The 10,298-nt window shown below is 28.2% G+C and overlaps 1 long non-coding RNA gene across 2 annotated transcripts; it reads right to left on the bottom strand.

Moving 5' to 3' along the window:
* Positions 1–3,244: 3,244 nt before the first annotated feature.
* On the bottom strand, positions 3,245–9,127 carry LOC118068012 (uncharacterized). Of its 2 annotated transcripts, none has more exons than XR_004690461.1 (5): positions 8,982–9,127; positions 6,873–7,072; positions 6,522–6,787; positions 6,181–6,444; positions 3,245–3,498 (listed from the first exon to the last, which is right to left on the bottom strand). It is a non-coding gene; the product is annotated as an uncharacterized lncRNA (long non-coding RNA). The 2 variants fall into 2 exon arrangements; XR_004690460.1 differs by lacking the exon at positions 8,982–9,127 and adding an exon at positions 8,073–8,182.
* Positions 9,128–10,298: the final 1,171 nt, after the last annotated feature.

Genomic DNA, 10,298 nt, shown 5'->3' with positions numbered 1-10,298 from the left:
GAATTCTGTCTTCGATGGTATTTAGAGAAGTCTCATGTCGTTGAGCTGATACTACTTTAAGAAGCCTCATGCACGCTTCTAATATAAGTAACGCAATAACGGTCTAGTAGACGGGAAAAAGTATTGAACTGGATATAGAAACATGGAAGACCAAGTAGGCCACCGGAACTGCACCATTTAATAAAACTGTCTTGGAAATGTCGTGAGAATCTACGGTCTCATAAAGCTTTAAATGTTGGAGATATTTTTTATCAAAATGTCTGAATCATTATGATAAATGTCATGCTTACTGCTTACTTCTTTCAAACAACTATTCAAAACCCAGGAAATAAAGTTATATATTTATTTTCTTAGAATTTAGTAATTAAATTTAAGATTTTTTTGATAAAAATGCTAGATTCTTGCTTCATATGGAAGCTAATTTACCAATTGCTCATTGAAGGAATTATTATTGTTCATTGTTATCTAAGTTTATTTATAAAATTTTTGAATTTAGCTTGTGAAAAATGTTTTTGCATTGTCGTCAAGATACCATGATCATTCCATGAAACCATTATTCAAACAGGTTTGGAGTTGATACGTTCTTCGAAATTGGAGCAGTGAAATTTTTACAACGTTAAACAGCGATTAAAATGGTTACTGTTGGAAATAATGGTTTTCTTGGACATGCATTGTTTAAACATTAACTACATGATGTTGTTTTAATTCAAAAATATTTCCAAATGATCAAGAGGTGGTTAAATATATATCTGCAATTTTATTTTTAAAAATCATCAAAACTAATTCAATTAAAATCTCTGAATGTAAAATTTAATTAAAGAGTCTTTATCAAAAAAAATAAATTAATCAATGAATGAAATTATTTAGCTCAATTAATTGATTTTCCATCTATTGTTCAATATTCCATTGTTTAAATACTGAATTTTCGTTGTTTCAATCAAAGAAAGAGTAGAATGAAAATTTTATAGCTTATTTCAAGGTAGAACTTCATTTCTCGATAACAATTATTCTCATTTTGAATTGATTCAGATGTTAAAAATAAACAACTATTTACCAAGTTGACAATGAAAATTAGAATGACAAAAGAAGCTTTTATTTATGATATTTAAAGCCACTTAGTTCTATTAATTATATATTTATTTTTAAATATTCCATGGCAGAATGTTCGCTGTATTGATTTTCTACCAGAGGGAAATATATATGCATATTTGCTTCCGCCTACATCATAGAATTCCTTAGATAGATTTCTTTTTATAAACAAACATCATCTACATCATTTATCTTCAACTGATAATAGGATACAACATGATCTAAGAGTCTACATATTTTTGTTTTATTATTATCAACTTTAGTTGAATGCAAGAAAAAAGGCGCAGCTTTTTTGCAAATCATCAAAAATTAATTTTAGTCTTAAAGCACAATAGAGAAAGTGTCTTTAAAGTAGAAAATATTTTCTGAAGAGGTTCTTCGAATTTATTAATATTAAAAAGAAAATTTGCAAATGCTCTTGAACACGTTCAGAAAAAAAAGAGATATTTTATTTTACTTTTTTTCATGTTATAAAAGTGCATTTTTCAAACTGCATACATAATACCTTTTTTTTGTCTTTTCTTTGAAAATGATTATAGCAAGTGCTTTAGAAATTATAAATGCCAAATCAATTATGATAATTTAAATAAATAAGCAAATAACTACTATCATAAGGAAATTAATTGATCAATTTACTTTTTACGAGATATACTTTGCATTGACGTGAATGTCATAAAAATTTTTCTGTCTAACTTTGAATAATGCTAGTGTAAGAAATAGGTCAGTGATATGATACTATACTATTGTACTTCAAACACCAAGAAGACTACACTTCATTTGCAAGTAGAAAAAAGAACCTTCATGTCTTTAGAAAGTGTAAAAATGCTAGGTCTTTGACATCAATCTCAGCACGTATTGAATTATTGTCTACAAATAAAAGTTGATACACAGAATTTATTTTAGGTTTATTAAAAAGTAAAACTGATCAAAAATAAATACTAAAAATTAATATTAAAATTAGAATTATAATCTTTTTCTATGTTCTAAATTATTATCAGCTTATCACAATTCTAAATTAACGTAAATTCGATTTTAGTTTATGATTAATACTTATTAATTATGATAAATAAATCAATAAGTTGATTGATGATTAATAAACTCAATTAATTCCATCACTGCTGATGCCTGAATCTAATTAACGCAACTCGTTAAAAATTCCTTCTCTTTTTAAAAACATTGAATTAATATTTTATTTTTCAATTTTATTTTATTCATTTTTATTTTATAGTTATACACAATTATTGGAAGCTTAGTTTTGATAAAAATATTTATTGACTGTTGATAGACTTGATCAGTTTCAACATTAATTGTTAGTTGATATTCAACTGAATTTTTTTTTTAATAAAGAGTAGATCAAGCTGAATTGTTATTTAACTACTAAGTTGTATCAATTGAATACAAAATGGAATTGATTGGAATTATATTTTATTTAAAATAAAAAATCATTTAATAGAATCAAAACTGCATCAAATTATTCCATTACGATTGAAGTAATAGACTTATTCTATTTATTATTTACTACTTAATAAAATAAATGTAAGCTAGGGAACTTTATTATTTAATCTATAATTTATAAATTGTAATTTAATAATAAGGTTTTAGGTAGTAATAAAGTAAACCTTGTAATTATAAATTCTTAAAAATTTAAATGACATGAATTAAATTCACTTCAAATGAATGCATTTTAAATGCATGAATAATAATAATAATATGAATACATATTTCTCTTAATAAGCATTCATATGTGACTCATTAAAAATTGATTGCAAAATATGAAATAAAATTTAACGATGCCACAATGTCTATCACAATGACCTTACGTCATTGAAATACTAATAAACAGCTGTTAGAAACTGGTTGTTCATCTAAGCAGACAATAAACTTTGAACTTGACAGTGGATTAACTTATTTGACATTAGTAATATAAAGAAGACCAACATGAAGATTGAGATGCGGTTAATACCGAAAAAAAACCAGAACATTCTAGACATAGTTGTGCAAATGATGGAATAAATCTAGCATAATGCTACATTATGTCAATGATTTAATAACTAATTTACGTCATCCTCTATTACGATTTACATTTATTGAGGATTAACTGGTCAAAATAAATTATTTAATTAGTCAAGTCAGCTTCTAGAGTACATTTATTCACTGATATTAAGCTGCTATTTATCGAACAACCAATCGTTTTATTCATCAAAGAGTTCTTTTTAGTCACAAGTATTTTATGTAAATGAAGTAAGTGAACGTTTATGTAAACATATTTTAATGTTTTTATTATTTAATGCCTCTTGAACGGATTAGAATGAGTTTGATGATATAAAGTGTCACTGATGCGGATGAAAATGTGGATAACTTCAATGCTCATGATGCTAAGTGGTTGATCGGAGGGCTCATATAGAAGATCTAAACGGAAAAGAAAAAATGGATATAGTTAAAATCATAATTAAAGGATAATTAATGCTAAAATTAAAGAAAGGTCCCATTTTACCCCATTTTAGGGGTGAAGTAATGGATTATTTAAATGTTTGACCCGATTCCGCATTTCTACACATCAAGACGAAGAGAATGAGTGGTCAAACTTGAAAATCGGACAACTTTGATTTTTCACCCCAAAAAAATGGCAAGTGGTACCCCTTTCCATTTTTTTAGCCCAAAAAATAAAAGTTCTCCGATTTTGATGATTGAGGGCTCATTCTCTTCGTCTTGATGTGTAGAAATGCGGAATCCGGGCACCGCTCGAGAAAATTCACTTTAACACCCTTAAACAGGGGTAAGACTGAATACAAATTACGAATAATCCTCCCCCTGACTTTAAACCCCTATAACTCATAAATGGACTGTCTAATAACTGATTTTAGGGACGTTTTTGAAACCTAAGAATCTGAGCTAAATATACATATCCATAAAAAATGTTAAAAAAATTTATTTCACCCTCGAAATTGCCAAAATACTTAACAGACTCTTAAAAAAATGTAACTTTTTATATATTGGCAATTTTGAGGGTGAAATAAACTTTTTTAACATTTTTTATAAATATGTATATTTAGCTCAGATTTGAAAGTTTCTAAAACATCCCTAAAACCGGTTATTGGACCAACCCTTTATGAGTTATGGGGGTTTAAAGTCAAGGGGACGATAATTTTTAGTGTGTATCCAGTTTTCCCCCATTTTAGGGGTGAAGTAATGGATTTTTTAAATGTTTGACCCGATTCCGCATTTCTACACATCAAGACGAAGAGAATGAGTGGTCAAACTTGAAAATCGGACAACTTTGATTTTTCACCCCTAAAAAATGGCAAGTGGTACCCCTTTCCATTTTTTTTGGCCAAAAAATAAAAGTTCTCCGATTTTCAAGTTTGACCACTCATTCTCTTCGTCTTGATGTGTAGAAATGCGGAATCGAGGCACCGCTCGAGAAAATTCACTTCAACACCCTTAAAATGGGGTTAGACTAATTACAAAATACGAATAATCCTCCTCCTGACTTTAAACCCTTATAACTCATGAACGGACCGACCAATAACTGATTTTAGGGACGTTTTGAGAACCATGAAATCTGAGCTATCTGATCATATCCATAGATTTATAATAAAAAATTTCTTTCACCCTTAAAATCGCTAAAATATAAAAAAAAATCAAATTTTTTTGGGAGTTTGCCAACTATTTTGGCAATTTTAAGGGTGAAATCAATTTTTTACACATTTTTTATGGATATGTATCGTTAGCTGACATTCTGAAGTTTCCAAAAACCTCTTAAAAATCGTTATTAGAGGAATTGTATTAGAGTTATTCAGATTCAAAGTCGAAGCAAGGGCCAAACATCATTTACTCTTCGACTTTGGCCCTCTATAACTTTCATTCAAGTTGTCTAATAATGATTTTGAGGAGATGTTTAGAAACTTCAGAATGTCAGCTAACGATACATATCCATAAACAACCTTAAAAAAATTGATTTCACCTTTAAAATTGCCAAAATAGTTGGCAAACTCCCAAAAAAATTTGTTTTTTTTTTATATTTTAGCGATTTTAAGGGTGAAAGAAATTTTTTCTAATAAATCTATGGATATGGTCAGATTGCTCAGATTTCATGGTTCTCAAAACGTCCCTAAAATCAGTTATTGGTCGGTCCGTTCATGAGTTATAAGGGTTTAAAGTCAGGAGGAGGATTATTCGTATTTTGTAATCAGTCTAACCCCATTTTAAGGGTGTTAAAGTGAATTTTTTTGGGCGGTGCCCGGATTCCGCATTTCTACGCATCAAGACAAAGAGAATGAGCCCTCAATCATCAAAATCGGAGAACTTTTATTTTTTGGCTGAAAAAAATGGAAAGGGGTACCACTTGCCATTTTTTTGGGGTGAAAAATCAAAGTTGTCCGATTTTCAAGTTTGACCACTCATTCTCTTCGTCTTGATGTGTAGAAATGCGGAATCGGGTCAAACATTTAAATAATCCATTACTTCACCCCTAAAGTGGGGTAAAACTTACGAGGGTAAATACCCCCTTACGATCATTACTAGATCACTTGTATAAGAGTTACAGAGGTCCAAAGTCGAAGAATAGATAATTTTCCCACCCGTACATCGACTTTGGAATAATTAATAATAATTTATTACATGCCCAAACTCATCTCATAATCAACATAATTTATTTTTCCAAGATCTCAGTCTACAGAGGGTTATTGATATAACACTGAGTACAAAACAGTGCATTAAGTGAATTATAATCGATCCTAAATGAAATGAATATTCAACAGAATTAATTGAATATTAATATGTAATGTTTTCATTTCAAGCACTTGATCAATTTCAGTAATTATCCATTTGTTATCAACTGTTTCTAATTAAAAAAAAGAAAAAAAAATACATTCAGAATTCAATAAAACTATGGAATAATTCTTCAATCAATATTTACACTCAAGCTTTGATAGCTTTTGATAACAAACTATGAAAAGAACTTTTCATTTATTTATTTACTTAGAAAGAATAATAATTTTCCATTCATGTATCTCATTTTTCTAATCTCTAAAAAAATTCAAAGTGCAAATTCTAATCAATATCTTTTTGTATTTTTCTCTAAACAAATACCTAGAATCTTAGAATCCTCTTGTAGCATGTACGTAGAAACGTTATCTGACATAGAAAATTTTTCTTAGACATTGGATAAAAGTAAATTGATCTACTTTATTGTAGTTGATCTACATTTATCTCAACATAAATCTCACGAAGATTAATGTCAGATAACGTACTAGATCTTTACAAAGTAAAAACCTTATCTTCAACACTAACACAAATCGGAAGTATTTCCTTTAGAATAAATATCCCAGGAAGTGACATCAAAATATCCATTATCTATCAATGAAATAATCATAGTTAATAATAAATACTTACTAGTGATAATTGAAAAGCGGCGAAAAAAAAAGACTTACATGTGCGTGCAAACTATTATTCTAATGAGATAATATCAGAAGCTTAATATTAAAGATCACATTTGTATTCAAGGTCGAAATCGCACCTGGTCACGCAACTTCTGCGTGCATATACATATGAGCATGACTTGGTACGTTCTTCATCAAAAAGAGAGAGTATTAGTCTCTACAGAGAATTGAAAGTGTAACTTATTTCCATAGGATTTCAAGTAAAAGTATTTGTCATAAGCTTCTTTTTTTATTCTTGATTAAAATAAAGGTGTAATCTGAAATAAAAGGATTATTATTATTATTATGAATATTTTATAATTAAATTATGTGTAGGAAGAAGATGGATTTAAAGTCACGTACTTGAGTTTCCTGATCTATACTGAGCAAACCTGTCCAACCTGTTGCATCGTCCGCAAGTTCGGAGCTACCCATTGCTGCACTTAAGTCCTTGTGTTTTTGTTGCTTTTAACATCACTGTAGGTTGCAAAGGTATTTTAATCCTTCGAGACAGGATAACAGAGTCCGAGTGCTTTGATCTTTCTAGAAGTCACTTTAACATCCTGAAAATTCGATTTTTTCTTGTTAAATATTTATAAATATTTGTTAATGATGTTGTATTAATTAGTTAATTAAATAATAGTATGATTTAGATTAATTAATTATTATAAAGTAATAAGATAATAATGAAGAAATAATTGGCCGTTATGTTATGATAAATAATTTATCAGTTGGATTTAAAAAATATAAATATTTATTATGAAATTATATACTTCTTTTAATGGAGTTGATTTCTTATTAATATTGAGAGTGCTTTTACATAAACGTAATTATTTTGTAGAATTAATTTTTCTATGATATGTAAAGTAAAAGTATATCAGTCTCTAAACGTTTCGACAGAAATTATGGTTTACATAAAATTGGAAAATATTGATTATTATGTAAGTGTTGGATAATAAGTTATGTTGTGATGGGAAAAAAGTATTAGAGTTCAATTTTATGTCTCTGTTATCATCAGTGATGTTCCATGAATTTTTATGCAATAGAGTTGTATTTAATTAAATAAAAATATCTTACTGAAACGGTAATTATTTAGAATTGGGGCTCCAGACAAAAATCGCTCCAAAAAATTTTTCACCACCTGGAAACTATTTTGTTAGGTAGAATTAGATAATTAAAGGTGGGGGAGACATGTTTCATGAGGTTTCATCGAGAAAAACACGATTTTTAGGTGTAGGTATAGCTTAAGTTCGAATAATAAAGTGACGAAGAGGATGGAAGGTGCGTGTTAAAAGGGCATAAATAATTTTGTGATTATTAAAAATATTTATGTTCTCTTAACAACCCCGCACCTCCCATCCTTTTCGTCATGCTATTAATAATCAAAAACAAGAATATATATTTTAGAATAAATACAGTTTAGAAAAAATGTCTGAAATAATGGAAATAATATGTCTCCCCCGCCTTAAATTTACTATTTGTACCCTCAGAAACAACCCCAAATGCATAAAAAATTTTTTGGAGCGATTTTTGACTGGAGCCCCAATTCTAAATAATTACCACTGAAACAAATAGGTTTGATGATGATTACTTCCGTGACTGCAGTCAATTTCTGAGAATCTTTATGATGTATGTCATTTTTACAATTAGTTGAATTGAGAATAACAACTGTGAGATGGGATTATTTATTTTTTTTTATTGAAGTCTGATGATTCAAGTTGATATCTCTTGAGTTTTCGTGGAGATATTGGTAATGAAACTGTTTTGGAGTAATTTCTGATGATTCATAGAGAATAATACATTTACAGACAGACAGAATTTATTCTGATAATTCTGAATGTCATTTAATTAATTTGTTTATTGATTTTTTATAAAATTAAAGCTTAACAAAAATTTGAATTAATTTTACTGTACCTTAATTTTGGTATTGATTTAAATATTTTTAATTATTAGAAATGAAGCAATAAATTCAATAATTACTGTTGATTATTTAATTTTAGTGATAATTTAAAAAATATTTATAACATTAGAAATAAATTAAAAATTCTAGATTTAAAAAATAATTAAAAGTTAAAAGTATTGACAAGCAGTCTATTAAATATAAAATATTATAATAATTATTATTATCTTTATTGGCATTGGAACTTTAAAGTTCTATACAGCTGTAAATTCATCAAATATAAGAGGACTTTATGTCGATATTTTCCACGAATTGACCTATGCCATAAAACTGGAAAGAAACTTGTAAACAATAACAAAGGATTAAAGCAATAAGTCATTCCTGATAGATAGCATCACCATTTCACATGAAAAATAGTTTCTTAAAATTCCACTTAATTTCATTGACGAATATTCATTCAAAATACTCAAAGTAAATAAGAGAAAAGAATATCAATGGAGATTGGTGTAATTTAAATGGACTAAGATAGAAAAGTTGCAAAAAGCATCATTTAATAGAAAATAAAGAATTACCGTTATAGAATGAATATTAAATCCTTCTGGTGCATAATTTGTGCTTCGTCACATGCTATAAAACAGCAGGAAGAGATTGAAATAATTTTCTCATGCGAATTTTCTTGTTAAAGGGAGTCCAGGAGACTTGACCTTGGGAGAGCTGAGCCACTTGCATGTCAAGATATTGGCAACTGACTTGTCTCCTGGAATCATCATATTAATCAACAATTGATGCATACACAACTCTCGTAATACATAGTCATTTAAGTCTAATACTCACTGGAATAAGTAACCTTTGGATTAAAGCAATCAAACTGTCATTATCAAGCCAAATAAAGAAAATTATTATGGACCAGTTTGAGTCATACCTGTCCACTCCATGCCTGTTATAAAGAAAGAAAGAAAGAAAGAAATATATTCATCAAAACGTGTATTCATTTATTTTACAACAATTATAATTGCTTTTTAAAATTTTATTTAAAAAATACATTTTTATTGGTTTATTCCAACACCTCATTGAATTGATCATTTTTTTTAAGATCCATGGTGTCTCAACAATTAAGGATTTTTGTTAAATTCAATAAAATATTCCATTGCGAATATTTCAAATTTATTTTATTGATTAAATGGGCATTTTTTTGCATCAAACTTTATCTCAGTTTACAAAATTAATATCAGTCTTTGTCTAGCCTTGATGTTAATAAACAAAATAATTAATTAAAAATAGCAGCATGAGTTATTTTTCTTGTGGTAAAGTGACAGTTATTCAATCCAACATTTAAAATATTTTTATAATAAAAAATACAGAATATTAAAATACTTCCAATAAAATTCGATAAAACTGCCGAGAGGGAAGAATAATTAAAATACTTGGCAGCATTGGAATGTTTTTTGGGGGAATTCCCGTGAGTTTTGTTTTATAAAGCCGATAAAAAATCCGAGTCAAAGGTGAGTTTTTTGCTTCATCAGGTAAAGCAATTAAAAAAATAGTCTGAGAGATATTGATTGAGAGCAAAATTATTAAACTGAATATATTAAATTTAGATTGAAAAATTTTTATTTTCAATTCTATATGTAATTTTTTTTTTTTTTTTCCTAGCTTCTCGTTATTTGTCCATTAGCTTTATTTTTTTTTTTTTATTCAACCATCTAGAGACCTTGAATAGCAAAGATTCCATGAAAACTCTATTTCCGATTTCAGGGATGATTGCAATAGCTACGTTCAATGCATAAATTGGAAGGCTAGTAAACTATTTTAGCAGGAAAAAGCAATCATCAAAATGCTTTCTGGTTTATAGAAATTTCATCAATTCCACAATGCCAGCACTGGTATAA

This window comes from Chelonus insularis, unplaced genomic scaffold, assembly GCF_013357705.1.
Source record: "Chelonus insularis isolate UGA/USDA-ARS -01 unplaced genomic scaffold, ASM1335770v1 contig_128_pilon, whole genome shotgun sequence".
NCBI classification, from domain to species: Eukaryota; Metazoa; Arthropoda; class Insecta; order Hymenoptera; family Braconidae; genus Chelonus; species Chelonus insularis.
The sequence above is the reverse complement of the archived record's forward strand: the minus strand, read 5'-3'. Positions and strand labels throughout refer to the sequence as shown.